This window comes from Berghia stephanieae, chromosome 11 (genome assembly GCF_034508935.2).
Source record: "Berghia stephanieae isolate SIO BIC M18660-M18661 chromosome 11, UCSD_Bste_1.3, whole genome shotgun sequence".
Classification (NCBI taxonomy): Eukaryota; Metazoa; Mollusca; class Gastropoda; order Nudibranchia; family Aeolidiidae; genus Berghia; species Berghia stephanieae.
In genome coordinates this window covers 11,572,201-11,585,026 of record NC_088370.1, presented here as the reverse complement: position 1 = coordinate 11,585,026, position 12,826 = coordinate 11,572,201, and the positions used below count along the sequence as shown (strand labels likewise).

The following is a 12,826-nucleotide window of genomic DNA, read 5'->3' as shown; positions in this document are numbered from 1 at the left end:
CGAAATTAACGTCACTCAGCTCTTTGCTAATGTTTTTAGCCAGCCATTTTTATGAGGAGTCTTTACTAAATTGTATTAATCAGACTATAAGAGATGAGGCGAGTAAGAAAGTGCCAGAAGACAAACAGAATTTTTAAAATTCGCGGCGGTGATGGGGGTTTGAACCCGCGACCTTACTGGTACGACAACTCCGCCTGGCCGGTGAGAGCGTGACTCTACCGTATGAGCTATCCACGATCCCTATTAATCAGACTATAAACGCCTAGCTTTGTGTGTTGGTACGCTCTATCCTGCTGGTGAAATGTGAGCTTTTTTTTTCTAAACTCAGAGCATCGAGTGACCTTAATATATATAACAAAATAAAAAAAAGACAACAACAACATTAGGCGTAAGATAATGAGGAAAAGATCATGTGATAAATGAGTGAGACAAAAAACAAAGGCTGATATAAAAATCACCTCCATTCCTTCATACACCCCCCCCCCCCTACCTACCCCCACCCCCTTTTCCCTTTTCGCTCCCAGAGAAATCAATAATTTCTCAATGCCACAACAACCCAATCACCCTGACCTAGTTTTTGAAGTAGAAAAAAAAAAGTAATGAAAAATGTACTGCTCTTTTCCCCCCTCTATCACACACTGCACTCTGAAAACACACAACAAACTCGGCTAACACAACACAGCCAGACATTTTTTTTAAGCGAGAAAAACTGTGACGATTGGGAGGGGAAGCGGTGGGCGAGAAAATCAGCACTGTAGAGAGTGATGAGTGGAGTCGTGTCAGTAGGGGAGAATTTTTACTCACTCGCTCACCACGGTTTGACAAACAGACAAAAAGCCTGACCAAGAAACTTCGAGCCTTCGAGCGCGGAAGTAAAAAGGAAATGCCATACAATTATGTCGGTAACATTAATATTATAATGTTATTACGAAGCATCACAAGAAGAGCTTAGAACAAATGCTTCTATAAATAGAACCTCTACGACGAACGAATAGGATAAAACGACATAATATATGATCGAAGTGGTTATTTGTACTACCACTACAAATAGCGAAAACTACCGCTTTTCACTATTTGTACTCCCAGAACTCTTATGTGTTTAAAGTTGCAAACCACCGCTCCTTTACCTCTTTGTAGCTACCTACTCCCAGCACTCTTATGCGTTTAAAGTTGCATTTGTGAGCTTTCAAGGACCAGCCGACCAGCCTCCACTTTTCGCGGTCTTTCTTTGAGAAATGTGAAGCAAAAAAAATGGCCCTCTCGGTAAACGAGACATTCTCATCTTTTCTCCAATTTGAAAACATTCGAAAATGAGAATAATGTACTTTTTATTAAAAAGTCAACAAAGAAGGTAAGTAAACTAGTTACGACAATTTTTTTCCTTAATTAAGTGGCAACTCATTTCTCGTCATTCTCACTCTAACTCTATCAACTAAGAAGAGTACACCACCTCAAACATTTGTCAGTTCATATCTTTGCTTTTATGAGGTCTATTTTCATTTTGAAAAGTTCAAAGTGAACAACTAAATGACGCCGATTCAGTGGTGTATTTGGTCTATCTTCATGTGAATAAATATTTTATTATTGACTTTTCCAAAATTCCAATAGGTCATTCTCATTTGTATGAATGTCGTGATCTATTTTTCCTTGATTTCAGCTGTCTCAGCTCTAAACTATACTTTTCTTTCTCAATAAATAATTCATTTTCTGTTTGCAATGTATTACAGAGATGTTGATTTACCACATGTAAAAATTTCAAAGTTGTATCTGAAGCTGTTTCTGAATTATACGTGATTATCCATTGGGATGCTGTGCTTTGGTCACATTTTTTCCTATTAAGCTATATATAGAGATTTTCCACCACATAAACGGTCATAACTTTTTAACCAGTTGAGACAGAGCGATAATTTTTCACTCTAATTAATGTTTCACTCCCCTTTATTTTTCTACGCTAAATTAATACCCATAGCCACTATTTTGAAAAATTCTTGCAAGTGCCTACTAAGAGGGTTGAACTTGAACCTGAACATGCTCCTTCTTCTTCTTCTTCTACTTATAACTACAACTAGATAGGTACTACTCCTCTCCTGAATGATCGGAACCGTTTAAGAAACTAAATTACGGGTTCCACCGGCGCAGCTCTCTAGACTTCCAGTCCCACAGTGCCCAGTATGGGCGGGAGACCTTACCCCCGATGTTCCTCGAGCCTCGAGGTAGTTTCCCTTTATAATTGTTTTAGCTTTTGAACTGTGGATCTTTTGTCAAACGTTTTATTTTAATTTTTCAAATTTAGTAGCACTTTAAAGGTCTGCGTTAGGTATCGCTCTGCTGTACTGTAATTGTAAGAGCGTAAGAATAACATGGTAAAAGTACTGTAAAAGTATGCTGATGAAAATGATATTGACAATGAAATTATAATAAAAAGAAGAACAATAGAACTTATAAACAAATCAATAAAGAAGCTTTAAAAAAAATGAAATTTAAAAGAAGAAAAAACTGCCTCAAGAAGTGAAAAAAATTGTCCCTGTTGTTGAGATGTGAAGTGGACATAATCGTGTCTGTTAAGAATTAGAAGAAATGAAAGATGCCACTTTTTATTTTAAATGTAGATTGCACATTAGCAGAACACTAAAAAAAAAAGTAAAGAAAGAAAATCCAATGTGGCAACTTGGTTGCTAGTGAAAAAAGTAAAATTACTCCGCTCAGCATTGCTGCTGGTGTGATGTCTAGTGTTAGTTAGGTGTCACTATATTAGAGTGATATCTTGTTACTTCATATTTTCATTTTAAAACCTGTAGAACAACTTGATTGATTTGTAAATTTCCTTATATGACCATTGTTTTAGTTTTCCGCAGCCATTATAATTCAATTTGAAATATTGAAAGGTACTGTAGAGGAGTCTTAGCGGGGTTTTTTTTTGTCTGTTAGTTTTAGTTATAGGTCATAGTGCAGGTCCAAGTGTTGGAAATGTACAAGGTTTTATTTTTTATTTTAAGGTTAGTTGAAGGAATACTTTCCTTAGCTCAAGGAACGTGCAGAAGACCTCCCCTATTTACTACTTACTACTACTACCCAAGTACTAGTGCTAGACTACTTCTTCCGCCACCTCACTCCTAAACGGACTGACACCACAGGCAACTGATATTATTCTCTCTCTCTCTCTCTCTCTCTGAGTGTGTATCTGTCTGTCTATTTCTGCCCATCTCCCCTCTTTTTACTAATTAGTTTGTAGGTCTTTGGCAAATTCTCAAGAACAGCCAAGATATATGCGGCTGTGTGGCACTCACTTCCGGATTGGAAGGTCCTGGGGTCGAGCCTCGTCAAGGACTCACATTCTCTCACTGTACTCATGTGTATGATTTCCTATCCGCTAAGAGCGTTGTCTGTCAGAAGAAAAACATCGCCTAACGTTCTACTTGTTACGTGTTGCTGCTAGTCATGGATCCTTAGTAAAGTGCTTTGAGCATGTTTGGTGGATATTGCGGCTTATGAAAGCTCAATTCTTTTTTTAATATTTATATATATATATATATATAAAAAAGATGCAGGATGATGACGGGCATGCGCTACTTTATGATGTAGTATAAACCATTCCTAATATATGATTTTGCTAAATAGGCCTACACTCAAATTTTACGAGTGTATCTGGTGGCAAATATTAGACACTCGTTGCCACTGTGATTTTGATGAAACTTGGCTTATACACAGATACATGAATTTTCCTAATACGGCTTCAAACATGCGATCTGAACTTCAATTTATAATGAAGTAATTTTTCGACAGCTTGATTGAATGTGACAAGATCCTTTTACTTAATACAATTCAATTTAGTGTGGTCTGTAGTTGTTTGCCTAATATTTGAATGCACAGAATTTGAATTTTTATTGACTTTAAATATTGAAAACAACATGCCTTTGGCTTTCCATTTGTGCCATTCAGCTTTTGACCTAGTCCCTGATTTGAGTACCACGTCACAAATTTAAGTTCTTCGAGAAAACTCTCGACTTACTTTCTTATTCTTCTAACGTACTGAACTGTAACACCTTCGTCTCAGTTGGAGAAAATATTGCAATTTTTAAACTTAATATTTAGGTATTTATGTTATGATCTTTTATATTATTCCGTGTTTTTCAGCTTCCATCATATCACCCTGAGGAAAGTTGGCTAATTTATGACTTTTGTGTCTATGAATGCAAGCAGGGCAAAAAGCAATTGACTTCAAGCAAAGGAGTTCGCCCTAACCAGAGGTAGGAGGTTGTTTTTGGACGGGGGCAGGAGGTGTTTTTTTACTTTTACATATTTTTAAAAAATGAAAATATTATATGCACAAGGTTATAATATTTCAGAATAACTCGGAAGTAAATTATCACCATCAGCTTTTCTATCTTGATTGCCAAGACAATTTTAATAAAGCAATCAAACTGATTCTGAATTTTAAAACATCCAGAGGAAGAGGCAATGTGTGCCTATCTGCAGCTCATTTACAGTCTTCAGTGGCCGGGCTGCACGATGTAATGCAGCAAGACAATAGTTCAACTATTACCAGAACAGTTTTAAAAAGTGAAAGACTTGATTTGTTCGTTGTATCTGATTGCGCTGGATTAGTCTAGTATTATTATTGAATGTCTTATTAAGATTTATTTTCAATTGCTCTATAATCTGCATGTTGAAATCCTTCACAATTGAGTTATGCAAGTGACAACGCTATTAATATTTTATCATACTATGTTGTGGATAATTTTATTATTTTGTAATAAAAAGTTTTTCTTACCATGCAGGACTCTGAAATTAATACTGGCTTCTGAGGGTTACAGGGGCTAATCACCCATGCGATAAATTGGTAAGACTCATTCATTTTATACTTATTTTCCATCGACATTTTGTCCCTACAGTTTTTCGCTGCCGAAAATTTTACACTTGACAGCAATTAATCGCAAATTCTATTTTAGTCGCAATTAGACTCAATTTTTTTTATAAATATGTATTATTTTTTCTTTTCTTGTTACTTTATATTTTCAGTACTTAATTGTCCCTCCCCCCTCCCACTATTGAGTGTAATATATAGTTCCATGTTGCTCCCTGTCTTTGTTATGGATTAAGATTGCTCATTTTTTCCTGGTTCTTGCGGGGGTCTTTAGTTGGGATGCAGACAGTCAAATACAGTACCTTTCTTCTTGAGATGATTTTTTATACTGTAAATCATCTCTCTGTTATGTACTGTTATAGTTATAGGTTTTGAATATTATTGCATTATGTAAATGTTTTAGCAGGATCCTTTGCTTGTGTCTCGGTGAGACTTTGAGGTAATGTCAAAATTGGTACATCTTTGAGGTGCTCGTGAAATCTACTGTTCCCTATTGAATCAGTCACCATATCATCATCCTTTTTATAATGTTGTAAGCGCTATTAAGTCCTGTAAGACAATATAAGCAGATCTAGGTGGTGGTATTTTTTTGGGTCTTTTTTTTTTTTTGTCTTTGTTTATTTTTTGTTCCAGATAAGGAATTTTAAGATTTGATGGTTGTCCATAGACTTTTTAAAATAAAATTTGACTTTGACTATGAGTACGGTGCAGTTATAAGTGCTTGATTTCTGAGGACTAATTATAAATGGTGACCACTCTATTGCGTTTTTGTATGCCATGAAAATGTTACAAAGACAATGAAGCACATTTTTGGGGAATTCTGCAGTCATTCATTTAACCCTTGAATTTGATGAGCGCCTGTTGCATTTTAGTTCATTCAAGTATTTTAGAGTGACAAACACAACTCGTGCATTATGGGTTTATATGCAGATTTTTGTCTTTAAATTGTCAATAAAAAATAAAATGCTTTTTTTTTGTTTTGTTAGCTGGCAGGTCTGAATTGAATGCTATTGCATACAATTTTGTACTTTTAATCTTTTTTCTTTTTACATTTAGCCATCCTCACTTTATCCGGAGAATCGCCTGCCCCTCGTGAATGAGACAGTGAAGGCTATGGCTAAAACAAAGGTGTCCACAACCCAACTTAGGCAATACATTCAATCAAGCCAAGGATAAAATGTATTGCCTAAAGATGTCGAAGATTTGCAGCGGAGATTGTTCAAGACTGATATTGACAGGACGGACGGTGAGACGGTACAGGAATTACTGAGAGAGATAGAGGAGGAAGGAGGTGTAACAAAGTTCAGTGTGAATGAGGATGGTGGTTTTGAGTATTTGTTTTAAGTAACGGGAAGAATGAGGCGTGATTTGAGTGTTTTTTGTGATGTGTTTGTTATGGATGTAACATACAAAGTAAATCGATATTTGTATCCACTTGTGAATATTATTGGCATAGATGATGAGGGTCATGGCGGGCGAAAGACTGGAAATCCATGACCAACCTGAAACTGACATTGTACCAGTATGACGTGTGACAAATACACAGGAAGGACTGTATCGAATTGTATCTTCAGTGACAAACAGGATCAATAGCTTGTTTCAAGTTATGGTAGAACATCAGTTTCTGCAAAGAATCTCCCAGTTGGAACAATTTTTGACTCTTGTCTCTGAAGATAAAGACTTTGACATTGTCGACATGACTGACTTAATACAGACAAATCCCCATTCTAACCCTCTTTCTGACTTTTCAGAGACACCAGACATGGTAAATGCACGTACTGACCAGAGACCACAGACATTATAAATACACACTCTGCCCAGACAGAGACCACAGAAGTTATGGACACACAGACTGACCAGACAGAGACCGCAGACGTTATGGACACACAAACTGACCAGACAGAGAGACCACAGACGTTATGGACGCACAGACTGACCAGACAGGGACTCCAGATAACAGAGACATGCGACCATAAAGATGCCCTTGACACAACAGAGACAGTTAGACTGCGAAATTTTTCAAATGTGACTCTACACAGGAAATTTCATACAGAATTCCCTTAATACCTTTACTCATTGTCCATTCGTAAAATTTATTTTCATGTAATAAACCACCAAAAAAGTAAATTTTTAACGTGGGTGGGGGCTGTCACGTTACTGTAGAACGAGCTTAAGTCTCAATGGGATATTAGCTTTAGGCAACCACAAGTTGGTATTTTTCAAACCTGTTGCTATGCTATCTTGTAATGACAACGTCTCTCAGTCGCCAAACGTCACTAGCTATCCTTCACATAATGCAGGATTGATTGTGTGAAGTACGTTTGGGGCCGGAAGATAGCAAGGCATAGTGCAGGCTACTGTACTGTGTCAGTCCGTGAACGGGTGACCAATTCATAGTACAGAGAAGGCAAATCTGTTCCTAAATGTCCCAATAAAAATATAACACAGAGAAGGCCGAAACTGTGTTATACAGGTCGGTACAGAATAAAACAAATATAACACAGGAGACCAAACACTGTGTTGTAGAATATCAAAATTTCAAAGGTGGTCGGTCAGTGACGAAATAAAAAGGGACATTATAAGTCGTAATATCACATCCCAATAAAAGAGTGTGATAGTAAAAAGGTGCCCGTTAACAATTGAGTCGGTCAAGTCTCTATCCAGATTCAAAAGGATAGTACAAAGTCCTGTATGTAAAACAAATTTGAGAAGCATGGTTGTTCTCAATACTTGTTGGGTCGTGATCGGTATAGAGTGAAGTAGTGTTCATGCTACACATCTTCACAAAAAATCAGAGCAATGCTGTGTCAAGATTACAGAGGAGCAAGAAGACAAGATTTGTTTGTGTGTCTTTATATGTTACGGAATAGGTACATTTTGGTTGTCAAAACTTTCATTTTTATTTTGACATTTTCTTGATCTTTTAAAATAAAATTATAATTTAATTTAATCAACAGACTTGTTTAATAATTTAAAGATATACTTTTGTGGGGACCTTTTGTAAAATCATTAGTCCGATTGTAGTTGTAAATCTCTTTATATTCTAATGTCATAAAATCAGTGACACCACTGAATTCCTACCAGCGCTTTTACTCACTGAGTCCCTACCACCAGCGCTATTACTCACCCAGTCCCTACCACATGGGCGGGGTTCCTGACCTCCCATAGTGGGCAGGGGGGTTCATACTGTGTCTTCTATCCCCTTATATCTGTTTTCCAACATGCTTTCTGTCTTTGTCTTGGAATGAGATTACTTGGTTTTGTCCTGGTCCTGGCTGAGAGGGAAGCAGTCGAATGTATAGTTAGTTTTGGGAGATGATATTTTTTTCATTGGAAATCATCTCTCTGTTATGTACTGTATTATGTTTTATTTACATATTATATTTGATTTGTTAACATTTGAGTGTATTCCTCTTAGTCGGGACCTGTGCTTGTGTCTGGATGAGACTTTTAGATGATCTTAAACTAAGTACTTTGATGGTGTGCTCTTGGTATCTACATCTGTTTCCCATTTGAACAAATTCCCCTTTGCCTTACCTTTTCTTGGGTGCTTTAATTGAATTCTATAACTTTTTACTATCCCATTTCTTCCTTTTTACTGGCGCTGATATGACCTTGATGTGTTGCAAGCGTCGTAAAACCCTCAAAAACAAACAAACAAACAGTCCCTACCAGCAGCGCTTTTACTCATTTGAGTCATAGAGCTTTTACTCACCGAGTCCCTACCACCAGCGCTTTTACTCACTGAGTCATAGAGCTTTTACTCACCGAGTCCCTACCACCAGTGCTATAACTCACCGAGTCCCTACCACCAGCGCTTTTACTCACCGAGTCCCTACCACCAGCGCTTTTACTCGAGTCATAGAGCTTTTACTCACCGAGACCCTACCACCAGCGCTATAACTCACCAAGTCCCTACCACCAGCGCTTTTACTCACTGAGTCATAGAGCTTTTACTCACTGAGTCCCTACCACCAGCGCTATTACTCACTGAGCCCCTTCCACCAGCGCTTTTACTCACCGAGTCCCTACCACCAGCGCTATTACAGAGTCATAGAGCTTTTACTCACTGAGCACCTACGACCAGCGTTATTACTCACCGAGTCCCTACCACCAGCGCTATTACTCAGCGAGTCATAGAGCTTTTACTCATCGAGTCCCTACGACCAGCGCTTTTACTCACTGAGTCCCTACCACCAGCGCTTTTACTCGTTGAATCCCTATCACCAGCACTTTTACTCGCCGAGTTCCTACCACATGGCTATTACTGAGTCCCTACCACCAGCGCTAATACTATTAGCCACCAAATCCCTACCACCAGGGGGGACAATATAAGCTCAAATTAGACCCCAAAAATTCTTACAGTGATGCAGGAAAAAACAACGAACAGATCTCTTTCAAATTTACACAAAATGTTTCTTACAACAAGATGGATAGGTTTAGCAATAGTCTTGAAAATAAATTTTTCAGAATTTTTTTTCGATTTCTTAGTGAAAATTTGGTGTGACTGACATGACAGGAAAAAAAAATTGATTTAAAAATTCATAAAACTGCTAAATTTTTGTTTAGCCCAAAACCCAACCATCATGATGCAAAACACATCATAAGAAAAATTCTGACCAAATTTGAAGACAATCTGATGGAAACAATCCAGATGTGAATGTTAGAAAATCAGAGAATGACGCACAATGAAATTTTGAGAAAATGAAAAATTTGTCTTTAATTTGATAATAAAGCTAATTATGCAGACAAAGGCCAACATTCATCAAGTATAACCAATATGGAACAAGAAAACAGTAATATTTTATAAATTGATCAAATTCTGAAAAAAATTATAAACGATTCGCTAACCCATACCTCTAAGAAAAAAAATTGCGAAATAATTTAATATCTGCTGTTATTCACCAAAAAATTACTTTAGTGGTCAAATACACTTTATAGTTCTAAAATTCTTTAATTATATCTCATGAACGAATAATGTAATGTATAATTTGATGCTAAACACCAAAAATAACTGAATTTAAAAAAAACAACTTTTTTAAGGGGCAACATAAGCTAAAATTAGACGTAAAACCCTAAAATTTTTAACATAGATGCACCAAAAACTAGCATATAAATTTCTTTCAAATTTAAACACAATGTTTCTTTCATAAATAGCTATATCATGAAAACTCTTGGAATAATTTTTTAGAATTTTTATTTGATTTCAACTGAAAATTTAGCGCGGATCGACAGGAACAAATGAATTTTAAAATTTATAAAATTGCTAAATTTTAATTTACCCCCAAACACTTACATCATGATGTTTTTTTTTGGTTTGTTTGTTGCTTTAGGTCTCTTCCAACACAATTGAGGTTATATGAGAGACCGCTGAAACAAAAAAACAAGCAATCTAACAAAAATAGTACAAATGTCAATCAAAATCATAACCTAAAGATATCATAAGCTAAATTATAAATAACCAAGAACAAACAGCAGAGGATTTACAGGAAAAAAAATATCCCCTGTAAAAAATACAATCACAAACCAAAGAAGCAGGATAGGCTAGTAAAGAGAAGAAGAAACGACATCACTATCGGATCGTACACCCATGCGAACATCATAGGTATATGATTCAAGGGTGATGCTCCCATCCAACCACCTGCACATCATGATGTAAAACACATCATAGAGAAAAGATTCTGAATAAATTTGAAGATAATTTAAAGGAAAATGATTGAGGTAGGATTGCTAGAAAATCAGACAAATGCCATAAAACAGACATTTGAGAAAGCGCAAGCTTTTTCTATAATTTGACATAAAGTTAAAAGGCTGATTTTGCAGACAACTAAAAGAAATGATCCATCAAACTTTCAAAATATGACCGTAATAGGACAAGAAAACGAAAATTTTGTAGATTGATCTAAGTCTAAAAAAATTATAATCGGTTCACTAACCCATACCCCTTAGATAAAAAAAAATGCTGTAAAATTGATTTTTTTACGCCCAGAGATAAAATAATTTTGTGGTCAAATATGATGTCATACCTTATGAATTCATCATTATAATCACAAAACCTAATTATTTACTGTATACAATAGGTTATACAGATGATTTCTAGATATATTAAATGATTTTTCAAAATATGATATGGCACGCTATCCTCATTTTTCATTTTTTTATTCTACTTGAGAAACAAGTCGTATAAAATTAGATATCTAGTCAAGTTGAACTGCAAAATCAATTCTATTTTAGACAATAAAACAGTTAAATAGTGCACTAGCTCTGAATAAAAGCAATTTGCTTTCCCAAACCCTTGGAATAAAAATCTCTTTCGCCTCAATACAGAAAAAGTCAACACTACTTGTTTGCCACCACTTTTTTTGTAGTTCCACAAAGAGGGTTGATCCTGCTCTGGATGGAAAAATTGAAATAAAAAAGAGACACATTTCATTAGCAATTTTTGAAAATGGCATTATTGTCATAAAATGCATTTGTCAAAGACATAGCAATTTAAAAAAAATGATCATTATTCACACCAACACACTTGAAATTTCATTCGTTTTACATCCATAGAACAAAACTCTTGGCAACAAACTATAGTCTGTCGTTAAGTTAATACATTCAGTAGTAATTCAATTCAAATGATGCTTTGCCATTTTCATTTAGAAAAATGAGCATTTATTTTATTGATCACCAATAAAAAATGTAAAGGCGCTATGGAGATTTGAAAACATTACTAACCATTGTCAAAAAGTGCATGCAGACACTCTGGTCTGCTGGCCCAGATGATGGTTTGCTGATTGATGAGTTTTGCCACAGGCAAAGGTTTGCCTCAACACACCTTGCCAGAATAGCCCTTGAGCCAGCATCTTTATGGATTGTCAGGACACCAGTAACGTCAACAGTGTTTTTTCATGTTAGCTGTCGATGAAAAAAAAAATTTAAATTTTTAATTCACTCAAAAAAATAGAAATAATCCAATGCAAAATTTATAACAAAACACTTGCATGTTAAAGGAACAAACGTCTTTTGGGGCGAATTACAATTTCTTGGCGAGACAACGTTTTAAGGGGCCAAGAACATTTTACAACTACCCCGTGAAAAAAAGTGAAAAAAGTGCCTTTTTTCCAAGGGTAACTTGCGCCGGCGAGGCTCGAGCCGGGGCCCTTCCGGTCCAAAACGGTGTTTCCACTACGACAACCCGTACAAAATTTTTTTAAAAAAAAATAAAAATAATCACAAAAATAAATTTTAATTTTGCTTCATAGGCATTTCAAAACTACTAATAAACTACCACTAAGATATCTTTTCTTATAAATATTACTCTCTCTCTCTCTTCCATAAAAAAACCCATAAAAAACCCCCAATTTTTTCCGATATAAAAAAAAACGCCGGTCCCCCCCAAAAAAAAAAGTTTTGAAAAGTTGGACTGCGCTGTTCCCATAAAAAAAAACAATAATGAATGAAAAGTATTTTTTAAAGCCCCTGACCCGGGAATGTGTGGTACTCAAACCTCTGATCTATAAAATTAGCAACCTTTTGGGGGGGTCGAATTTTTAAAAACCCGGTTTTAATCGCCGACAGGAAGCGATTTAAAATTTTGGGGGGGGGGGGGGAATTAGTAATTTAATTTTTTTAAAGCCCTTTTATTTTTTTTTTTCACAAAATAAAGTAATATAAAAATTAATAATTCGCGGTAGCAAAATGTGCGTAGCTGATGCACAAAAAACAAAACAAAACCCCCCAAAGCATGTTTATTTATAAAAATAAGAAAGAATTAAAAGGCATTTCGTTTTTTCCTTGTAAACTAGTCTTCTGGACTTGAAAAGTTGAAAATTTTACCAATCCGTAAATCAACTTGAAAAAAGTTTTAGGGAAAGGGTCATTTTTTATTCCCCAAAATTCTTGTATATTGCGTTCTATCCGTATAAAAGTTATATTTTAGAAAATTCGAAAAATTTTTTTAGTAAGAGTACAAAA

General features: G+C 35.7%; 1 long non-coding RNA gene across 3 annotated transcripts; it reads left to right on the top strand.

The window, feature by feature from the left end:
- Nucleotides 1–1,023: 1,023 nt before the first annotated feature.
- Nucleotides 1,024–6,305, top strand: LOC144956262 (uncharacterized). Of its 3 annotated transcripts, none has more exons than XR_013641928.1 (4): nt 1,024–1,351; nt 4,135–4,247; nt 4,779–4,840; nt 5,921–6,305. It is a non-coding gene; the product is annotated as an uncharacterized LOC144956262 (long non-coding RNA). The 3 variants fall into 3 exon arrangements; XR_013641927.1 differs by lacking the exon at nt 1,024–1,351 and adding an exon at nt 2,064–2,213; XR_013641929.1 differs by lacking the exon at nt 1,024–1,351 and adding an exon at nt 2,252–2,885.
- Nucleotides 6,306–12,826: the final 6,521 nt, after the last annotated feature.